This window comes from Schistocerca nitens, chromosome 1 (assembly GCF_023898315.1).
Source record: "Schistocerca nitens isolate TAMUIC-IGC-003100 chromosome 1, iqSchNite1.1, whole genome shotgun sequence".
In the NCBI taxonomy this organism is placed as follows: domain Eukaryota; kingdom Metazoa; phylum Arthropoda; class Insecta; order Orthoptera; family Acrididae; genus Schistocerca; species Schistocerca nitens.
The window spans coordinates 573,664,573-573,674,220 of record NC_064614.1 but is presented as its reverse complement, the minus strand read 5'-3'; positions in this window follow the sequence as shown (position 1 = coordinate 573,674,220).

The window sequence follows — 9,648 nt, the reverse complement described above, 5'->3', positions numbered from 1 at the left end:
GTGCCGACATTGTGCATGCTCTGTTGCCTGTGTCTATGTGCCTGTGGTTCTGTCAGTGTGATCATGTGATGTATCTGAGCCCAGGAATGTGTCAATAAAGTTTCCCCTTCCTGGGACAATGAATTCACGGTGTTCTTAATTCAATTTCCAGCAGTGTATTTGTATGGTGCTACAAGTAGGAAAAGTATTTGTAGGGAAAGTATTTGTATGGCGCTACAGAAGAATGTTGAAGATTAGGTGGGTAGATCTCGTAACTAATGAGGAGGTATTGAATAGGATTGGGGAGAAGGGGAGTTTGTGGCCCAACTTGACTAGAAGAAGGGATCGGTTGGTAGGACATGTTCTGAGGCATCAAGGGATCACAAATTTAGCATTGGAGGACAGCGTGGAGGGTAAAAATCGTAGAGGAAGACCAAGAGATGAATACACTAAGCATATTCAGAATTATGTAGGTTGCAGTAGGTACTGGGAGATGAAGGAGCTTGCACAGGATAGATTAGCATGGAGAGCTGCATCAAACCAGTCTCAGGACTGAAGACCACAACAACATCCCTATATTCACCTGACCACAAGTCTTTTTTCTCCAACCACCGAACTTCAGTTCACACTATATCTAACTTTAACCTATCCATTTCCCTTTTTAAATTTTCTAACCTACCTGCGCGATTAAGGGATCTGAAATTCCACACTCCAATCTATAGAACGCCTGTTTTCTTTCTGCTGATAATAACGTCCTCCTGAGTATTCCCCGCCCGGAGATCCGAATAGAGGTATTTTACCTCCGAAATATTTTAACCAAGAGGACGCCATCATCATTTAACCGTACAGTAAAGCTGCATGCCCCCGGGAAAAATTACGGCTGTTGTTTCCCCTTGCTTTCAGCCGTTCGCAGTATTAGCACAGCAAGGCCGTTTTGGTTAGTGTTACATGGCCAGATCAGTCAATCATCCAGACTGTTGCCCCTGCAACTACTGAAAAGGCTGCTGCCACTCTTCAGGAACCACACGTTTGTCTGGCCTCTCAACAGATACCCCTCCGTTGTGGTTGCACCTACGGTACGGCCATCTGTATCGCTGAAGCACGGAAGCCTCCCCACCAACGGCAAGGTCCATGGTTCATAGGGGGACATACAAAGACGTCCTCAAAATTTTTATGCAGAGTCCGTTTGTAGTCCGTTCAGAACATCATGTCAGCAAAGTAAAAGTCAGCATATCATGGCTTGGTCGTTCCAGCTGGAAGGCGGGTCATGAAAGGCGCTGCATAGAAAATTCGAAAAGAACTGCTTATATCTGGGACCGCGAACATGTGCGCAGTGTCGACCGTTACGGTAAGTCCAACAGTCCACTTCCGATTTCTCGTTTGGGCCAAAAAAGGTAGCGGACCGTATGGCCGCGTATCTAATCCACAGTGTTAGTTTTAGTTGCAGGGTAAGGAGACACGTTCGGGAATAAAGGCGTGTGGAAAGTGATCTGAGCAGATGTCTGACGGTTATGGAAGGCCAAGATACTCTGTACGAGCCTCCAGACTTCCGACGACGGACCACATGAGAATCGGTGGGCGACTGTGTCGCCTTCCGCATAGTAAACCCATAGGGGTGTGTCTGCGAAATGGATGCGGTGCCAACGAAGTTGGTTGACCTTTTTTGTCATTGCCGGTGATAGACCAGGCGGATCGGACGCTGGTGTCGAGAAGGCCTGCAAGCATCGCTTTCCTTACACGACGCCATGTGATCTGGGGAAACTTGTGTATGATGGGATTGAGGGGCCGATACATTTGTAATTCGTTATGTACAGTCTCTGACCAGAGAATTCGTGTGAGCGATAAGGATTGGAGGACGTAACTTAATTCCAGAAATAAATGCCAAAAGTGATAAAAAAGGGGTGGAGTGGCTAATAACATGACTGAGCCTGACATGGAGACCAGCTCCTATTCATGTAAAAGTAGTCCAGTGAGGCTCGTCAGGCAATGACGCCGAATTTTCAGTTTAGAGCTCACAAAAAGTGACGTAACTCTGGCACGTGGAACAAGCCAACCCCACCACGCTCCTGTGGGAGGGCAAGGAAGGCATAGTGAACGTTGAATAACAACCCGGCGAAGGTAACCAGGACCAGAAACACAGGTGTCACTCGAGGGATCGAGAGGCGTGGTACATATTCACATACGCTGTAGAATTTCAAGGGATCTAAGCCAGTGATCAACCAGGACTTCTCTGTCATTTGGAGGAGACGTCTGCTGTTTGTTGCAACCGAACGACGAAGATTATTCGTAAAATCAATGCCCAAGCAGCAAACGCTGGTGGCCACCCTTAGAGGAATGACACATAGCTCGGGTAGGTCCTCTCCAATTAGCAGAACCTGCAATTTGCGAACATTGAGAGAACTGCCTGATGCATCACCAAATGTCATCACCCATCCGGAGTGGACATTATCTTCACGGCATGGATAGAGGACAAGATCGTCAGTATAGTCCATACAACAGAAGGGGTATCAATGCAACGACAGGGCCTCCAGACGGTGGCTCTGGCCAGCATCCCGATCTCCTGTGTCATTGGTAGTGCCCAGCCAGGAGATCGAAACAAGTGGCAGGCTACTGTCGCGCCCATATGGGGCTAGGCGTGGTGACGCTGCCACGGTGGCATCCAGGGAACCTCCATCCGTAGAATCCGTCGTTGTCAGGCGGGACTGCAGGCGGTGGAACCGACACTCCTTAGATGAGACATCTGTGGCCGCTTCTGTCGTTGCGGCTCTCAAAGTATATAACTGTCAGGTACCTGCTCCACTACTCGTGAAGGAGTGTGTCGTCGGAGGGCATTCGATTTCGCTTCTTCCGTTTTCTGGGAAACCACTGGCACTGAAAGTGGTGTTCCATGTCTGAACGCGGCCGTTCGTCGTCCAAAGTCGTGCCTGTCTGGAGGAAAACAGAGGTAGGGACCACACACGATGGGCTGGCCTGTCCATTGTGCTCTGGGGAGTTGTTGGTGGGAATCTACATCAGATTGATGATATGACGGTAGAAATAGTATATAATGCAGTTGTCGGAACTATTATGAAGCAGCCTATTATTGTCTCGGAGTAGTTAATGACATGTTTAAGGAAATAAAGCACGAAGTAAAAGAGGGAAAGGTCGCAATGATGCAGCTACTCTTGAGTATTTGGAATAAACATATGTCAAAAAATATTAGGAGGAGGATATACAAAACTACAATTAAGAGCATTACTCTGTAAGTTGCTGAACTGTGGGAAGTCTCCGGAGTCAACGAGAAGAAATTAAAGGAAACAGAAATGAAGTTTTAGAGACGAAGTTGTGAAAAATGGGAGTTACCAAGGATATTGCAGACAGAATCTTAGATGAACCTCCACGACACAGAAAGTGGAAGATCGCGGCTGCTTTGGAACAAAGGAGTGGGCCACGCGATGCCGGATAGAGCCATGCAGAAAGAGGACTAGCAGAATTGGAGGAGAAGGAAACTTGGGTGCCAGAGACGCAACGTGGCGTAGAATACCGTTAGAGTTCCGGTGAAATTTAGGAACAGGTAAGGTAATACCGGCTCTATGAGTTACCATAGGCGATACGTAGAAGAAAGGCAAACAGGTTCATCGCATTTGTAGATTTAGAGAAGGCGTTTGGCAGTGTTGACTGGGCGACACTGTTTGAAACTTTGGAGATAGCTGGGGTCAAATAGAGGGAGTGAAAGGTTATTTACAGCTTGTGCTGAAACTAGACTGCAGTTATAAGAGTCACAAGGCATGGAACAGAAGCTGTCGTTGAGAAAGGAACTAGACAAGCATGAAGCCTATTCCCCCGTGTTATTCAATCTGTACATTGAGTACACAGTGAAGAAAACCGAGGAGAAGTTTCGAAACGGAATTAAAGTTCAGAGAGAAGGAATAGAAACATTAAATACTGCCGATGGCATTATAATTTTGTCAGAGACGGCAAAGAACTTGGAAGATCAGTTGAACGGAATGGGTACTCGAAGTAAATCTGGTGACGCTGAGGGCATTAGATTAGGAAATGAGACACTAAAAGTAGTAGATGAATTTTGGTACATGCAAACAGACAAAGGTTGAGGCAGCTATTCAGCGATGAAGAAGCTTGCACAGGATAGAACGGAGAACTGCACCAAAATCTTCAGAAACATCTAAAGTGATGCACAAGCTAATAAGAACCTACAAACTGCCTCTTCTGGCGCTCGGAATCTATTATAGTTCTGTATTTATGGTCACCACTTGCCTATTGACGAACGTGTGGGCGCGCTAAATCTGCTAAGTTCTTTCCGAGAGCTATACGAGATTGGAATAATAGAGAATTGTAAAGGTGGCTGGATGAATCCTCTGCCAGGCACTCACATGTGTTTGCAGTGTACCCATGTAGATGTAGATGTAAGAATAGATTGTCGAGGGCACTGAAGTGTGTGCTACTATGACTTACCTGAGCATTTTTACTCATACCGGTTGAACCGCAAGTTGTTATTTTGGGAATAACCTCAACTGAAAGTTCGTGGCAGATTAAAATTGTGTGCCGTACCGAGACTCGAACTCGGTACCTTTGTCGTTTGGAAGGTAGGGGACGAGGTATTGGCGGAATTGAAGCTGTGAAGAGGGAACGTGATTCGTACTTGGGTATATCAGCCCGTTGAACACTTGCCCGTGAAGGCAAAGGTCCCGAGCTCGAATTTCGGTCCGGCACACTGTTTTAGTCTGCCAGGAAGTTTTATATCCGCGCACACTCCACTGCAGAGAGGAAATTTCATACCGGAATCTCAACAGATATTAACGCTAGGTTTCATGCTACCTCATACTATATGAAGAAAGACAAGCTGGGTATCTACTAATGGAATTTTGTATAAAGTCCACCTAAGACACTGGCGAATGGTTGCCTGGCGAAGCGACTGGTAGTCATCTGGAAAACGTCGGCAACCCATCGAAATTTGACCGAACATCCAGAAAAGGTTACAGTTACACCATATTTCACTTAGTCTTGCCGTCGTTCACCTGCTGAGTACGGAATTTATCCTCAATTTTAAGCATTGCATTTAAATGAAGTGTTTTTGATGTGATGTGACGCCGGCTGACAAGCCACTTAAAAACTGACTTTTATCATACCTGCCGGCCGGTGTGGCCGAGCGGTTCTAGGCGCTGCAGTCTGGAACCGCGCAACCGCTACGGTCGCAGGTTCGAATCCTGCCTCGGGCATGGATGTGGGTGATGTCCTTAGGTTAGTTAGGTTTTAGTAGTTCTAAGTTCTAGAGGACTGACAACATCAGATGTTAAGTCCCATAGTGCTCAGAGCCATTTGAACCATTTTTTTATCATACCTCGGCCTTCTGACACTTATGACGCAATCACTATTGACGTCCAAGAAAGCACAGACAGCACCTGTCCGGTGGGCCCTGCACACACGCAATACGCCGAACCTAGAGGCTTTCTGGTGGTAGCGCTATGTACAGTTTCAAAAGAATCCGTAACCCCTCTGGACTGATGGCTCAACATTGGCCCTCCCGTCTCTACTCTGCGAGACTTTCCTCTATGTGTTTGAATAGGACTATCAACTACACGTTTAAGTGATCCTCCAGAAAAAGAAATTGGCATGGAATTTTAGCAGATATGGCAATCACTGTCGTTAGCTTTAATCGATACTCGTAGTGTTATTGCTCGACGGCAGTTAATTTCGATTAAGTGGGTTTACCCATTTAACGGAGTTCGATTATGATGCGCGGCAGCTTTGATAAAAATCGTCGTGTATCAGTTGTAATAACATAGTTTGCTCAGATGATACGAGCAGTGCAGAGCAGACTGTATTTGCTACCAGTGCTGGAGTACCGATCAAGGTGGCGCTGTGCTTAGCACAATGGACTCCCATATTCTGGAGGACGGCAGTGAAAATAGACTTTTTGAAAGAAATTTTCGCTATTTGTTTGTAAGTTACTGCTCATATAGCAGCCCACAGCAGTTTATTGGCTGTTAAATATCCCATACTGTGTGTTACTCACTATTCATTGAACACATTGTTGGCCTTATTATGTATCTTCGATATGTACCCCTATCCTATAATACTACAACTATGAGACTATAAATATCCTTTTTCGACGATTAACGTCACGTAGATGGACCAGATATATTATAAAATGTAAGTAATGTCTTGTTGTTCCTATGTCCTGCACCGTATCATATGTGCGCTATATTTATTTCCGTTTAACATCCACTTGAGAATGACTATAAAGACGAAACAGTGATTGCGCGAAATAGATGAACAGTAATTTACAGTCAAATGGCGCAAATTTCTTTCAAAAAGTGCTACATGACTGTGGTCTCCCAAGAGGAAAAGAACTTTAAAATCCATGGCTGGCCATCCAGATTTAGGCTTTCAGTATTTTCTATACGTCGCCCCAGACAAATTCAGGGATGGTTCCTCCGAAAGAGTACGACCGATTTCGTTCCCATACATAAAACAATCCGAGCTTTTGCTCTATCTCTAGTGACGAGACGGTGTCGACGGGACATTCAAACTGAAACTTCCATCCTTTCTTCCTTCCTGCTGGCGTGTGAGCAGATCTGAACTGTTTACCATAACCAGTGGCCTTGTGGCAATAACCTGGAAGACAGGTATTCCTTATTTTGTTTCCTTTAGATAGAACACTTGATTCTGTATTGTCAAGTAGGGTTTTTAGTTTCTGATATCTTTTGTCATTCGTTAGTGTTTTAAGTTTTTAAAGTATGTAATGAAACAACTTACATTGTATCAGCTTTACAAGCACATTATATACAACATAACAAGTTCTGGACAACAAGCTACTTAGTTTAATTAACGAAAAAATAGTAGTTGACTACAATGAGAAAAAGCTCACATCCAAGAATCGTAATTTAGAAACTGAATCACTAATACTTTTTAGGACTAAGGAGTCTGATTTGTAATTCTACTACACCTATAAAGGAATGAAGCGGCGAGTGTCCACCAAGTGCGATCTTTTGTTGCGTGTAACATTTCTGTCGCCAAAGATATTCTTGAGGAGTGGGGGCTTAAAAGTGACAGGCCCAAGGGAAGAATTCATAAAAGATCTCTGCGACAAACTGAGTAGGCTGAATGAAAGTTTGGAGCTGTATGCGGGTCTCTGAGGGCAGGGCACTTTCCTTTGAAACCGCCACGAATGGCGAATCAGCAGAAGCCGCATCAAAGGGAGGGCGCCCACCCCAGCGGAGAACATGCCGCTCTAAGAGCGGAATTCGGCAGTTCCTTTCTGCGTGCTATTACGAAGCTCTTTGCCAGCTCAAGCGCTGCCACTGGTGGAAGAGAGAACACAAACCACATTCCAGATTCCGTCAAACAGTCTCTCTGCGTTAAGTTCCAGTTTCGAATGCTCATATACTGCGCGAGTCTATTGTATAATGCGCGCGCTTGGGTTGAGCATCCAACTCAATGAAGCAGTTAGCACAGACACCTCAAACCGCAGCGGATACCGAAGCCTTTAACGTACTATCTGCTCGCCATATTCCTATAAAACAACGATATTTGGACGTGCTCTCTTGGCGCACTCTCCATTCGTGATGAGCAACAGCGTGCAAGGAAGGAAGGCTGGGATCGCCTGGCTAGCTTTTGAGACACAGACTTATATTATTCAAGACATTGTCTGTCTCATATCTTAGTGCTGAAGTACAAGTCCATGGCTTCGCCCTCCTAGTGGAAGTGACTTGCATGTGACTTGTCACGACACAGACTTATATTATTCAAGTCATTGTCTGTCTCATATCTTAGTGCTGAAGTACAAGTCCATGGCTTCGCCCTCCTAGTGGAAGTGACTTGCATGTGACTTGTCACGACCTGTCAGTGAGGTATCTGCTGTGTGGCAGTGTAGTGCGGACGACTACTATGTGCGGTTGTGGAGTCTATCATAAATCTGTGTAGTGTTACTGATGAGTACGGTATGAAATGGAGAAAACGAGATTTTGCTGTGATATGTAAACCATTGCTCTCACATACCACCACATCTCTAATAACCTCTTTTTATACCTGGGATCCACAGTCATGTAGAACTTTATAAAAGACATCATATTTACGGCAATGACTGTAACAGTTTATTTCACGATTGCAATTTAGACCTTAGGCCATTGTCAAGCGAATATGTTCTGGCTATTAGGCCATGTGTCCGCAGCTCGTGGTCGTGCGGTAGCGTTCTCGCTTCCCGCGCCCGGGTTCGCGGGTTCGATTCCCGGCGGGGTCAGGGATTTTCTCTGCCTCGTGATGACTGGGTGTTGTGTGATGTCCTTAGGTTAGTTAGGTTTAAGTAGTTCTAAGTTCTAGGGGACTTATGACCACAGATGTTAAGTCCCATAGTGCTCAGAGCCATTTGAACCATTTTATTAGGCCATGTCAACCTAAAATGAACTGACACATTTCTATGTCGTTGTCATTACTGTTAGTACATCGGTGGCGCTGCTACATAGTGCGAGCACACATATCCATATGTCATACAACAACATAGTCTGTACACACTCTTGTTGGCCCATCACTAGTCATATATGCACTAAACTGCAGCCACAGATTACTGTTTACAGACTCCTGGTAGCCGATGGGCCAACGAACATGAGTGTCTACAGACTATGTTGTTGTATGGCATTGGATATGTGTGCTCGCACTAAGTACCAGCGTCGCCAATGTATTAATAGTAATGACAACGACATATAAATGTGTCAGCTCATTATAGGTTGACATGGCCTAATAGCCATAACATCTTCACTTGATAATGGCCTAAGGCCGAAACTGCAATCGTGAAATAAAGAAAGTGTTACAGTCATTGGCGTAAATATGATGTCTTTTATAAAAATCTGATAACCTCATCTACCATTGGGTGTTCACTTAACTTTATTTCATTCCTTCGAACATTACCAAGGTGAAAACAGACTAATTCGCTGCAACCAGTGTCGGTGACTGCTGAAATCTCCAATGTGTGAAGTGTTATGGCAACTAAGTGGTGTGTGAAGAATCCGAGTCAGCTGCGAGACTAAATCGCTAAGAAGATGCCTAACACAGCTTTTCAGGGACAGATTTTTCGATGGACCACGTAAAAGAGAATGAAAAGCCTACATTGTATTTTTAAATTCATAAGTGATTATCGGACAAACAGGTTCATAAAGAGGAGACTTGACTTATCTGGTAGCTAAATTGTGGTTTCTCGATGCGAAAAGCTTGAAAATATGTGAACCACCGTCGTGTTTTGTGTTTAAAACCGTGCTGTAGTCTTAAAAGAAGTTAATGTACCGTAAATGCAGCAGTTTCCACAGAAAGCTGTTAGCTTAAACATAAGAATATACACATATATGACATAGCTTTTCTAGGCCCCTTCTGATACGCAAGAAGTCAGTAGACAGTTCCATTTGAAATAATCGTAAAACACCTTTTATCTCTGTAGCAGTCCACCCCCGGTAGCTAAGGGCCCGAGTTCGATTCCCGGCTGGGTCGGAGATTTTCTCCGCTCAGGGACGGGGTGTTGTGTTGTCCTAATCATCATCATTTCATCCCCATCGACGCACAAGTCGCCAAAGTGGCGTCAAATCGAAAGACTTGCACCCGACGAACGGTCTACCCGACGGGAGGCCCTAGTCATACGACATTTACATTTATTTATTTTTCTCTGGAGCATGAAATAGTGCC